The sequence below is a fragment of the Dama dama genome, chromosome X, assembly GCF_033118175.1.
Source record: "Dama dama isolate Ldn47 chromosome X, ASM3311817v1, whole genome shotgun sequence".
NCBI lineage: Eukaryota > Metazoa > Chordata > Mammalia > Artiodactyla > Cervidae > Dama > Dama dama.
The window spans coordinates 153,364,601-153,366,365 of record NC_083714.1 but is presented as its reverse complement, the minus strand read 5'-3'; positions in this window follow the sequence as shown (position 1 = coordinate 153,366,365).

Genomic DNA, 1,765 nt, shown 5'->3' with positions numbered 1-1,765 from the left:
CAGTGATATTCTTTGCTAACTGTATTATTTTCTCCAGGTGACCAGGGTAACCGTGAGGATGAATAATCAGATTCCAGCAAAGCTGCCCAAGAAAATTTCTCTGAAAACTCCCACCACAAAAAAAAGCTTAAGAAAATCAGATGCTCAAAGCTCTATATCCAGAGTTCCAAGGAGAATGAACAGCTGAATCAGAAGGAACCAGAGGAGGTCCCAGACACAATGGAGACCCCTACCATTCCAGGTAATCAGAAGGAACCAGAGGAGGCCCCAGACATCATGGAGACCCCAACCATTCCAGCTAATCAGAATGAATCAGAGGAGGTCCCAGAGACCATGGAGACCCCTGCATTTCCAGCTAACTAGAATGAACTAGAGGAGGTCCCAAAGACCATGGGGACTCCTGTCATTCCTGCTAATCAGAACGAACCAGAGGAGGTCCCAGAGACCATGGAGACCCCTGCATTTCCAGCTAACTAGAATGAACTAGAAGAGGTCCCAGAGACCATGGGGACCCCTGTCATTCCTGCTAATCAGAACGAACCAGAGGAGGTCCGAGAGACCATAGAGACACCTGCCATGCCAGCTCTACCAGTGGACAGCCAGTGACTTCGGGGCATGGCTAGACACCTCAGAAATTCTTGTGTGTTTGGCACCTGAGTACTGTCCAAAAGTACAGATGCTGAATATTATAGCAACTGCATACACTAATAACAAAAATAAAATAAAATCAAGTTCATGTGAAATTATGTTTGTCTCTGAGTTATCTGATAGTGGGGGGCAGAGAGGCAGGGAAGGGATAAGTGTGTGAGGAGGGAGGGAGATGGCTTCTGTGGAGTTGGAGATGGGACCAGAATGTCCAGGTTGCCAGAAAGTAGGGGGAAGAACTGGTTCCAGACTGAGCTTCAAAGACATACTTCACATGGGAGAAGAGGAAGAGGACTTGGAGTTTCTGTGTGAGTACAGAGGTGGACACTTAGCTGGGGAGCTGTGTCGTGTGTGGGTGGCAGTGCCATTTGTTCAAAATGCATACAAAGGAGCTGCCCCATCAAAAGATGGAATATTGGCATTTGCAGCCACTGGAAGTTAGAGTATTGAGTAAAATAACTCAGACAGAGATTGACAAATACTGTATGATATCACTTATAGAATGTAAACATACCACAAAGTAGAGAATATGATAATAATGGAGGTGCACAAATATAGAGAAACATCTACTGGTTATCAGCGGGAAGGGGGAGAGGGTGGGGCAATACAGAGATGGGGAAATAGGAGGCACGCAGTGTTAGGTAGGTGGAAGATGAGCTCAGGAATGCCTTGTACAACATGGCGAATAGACCAAGGACTTTGTCATAACTATAAAAGGAAAGCAAGCTTTAATAGTTGTGTAATCAGAAAGTAAAAGAAAGAAAGAGGTGGGAGGAATGGTTGAAGAAAGGAAGGAAAAGAAGGGCGTTTTTAGAGGTCAAAAAGTCAATACTGATTAGGCCCTTTTTATCAAAGGATTCTACTTTATTTATTTTAATTGGTAGGTACTTACTTTACAATATTGTGGTGGTTTTTGCCATACATGGACATGAATCAGCCATGGGAGTACATGTATTCCCCATGCTGATTCCCCCTCACATCTTTCTCCCAATCCAATTCCTGTGGGTCAGCCCAGTGAACCAGTCCTGGGCACCCTGTCTTATGCATCGAACATGGACTGGCTATCCCTTTCACATATGATAATATACATGTTTCAATGCTATTCTCTCAGATCATCCCA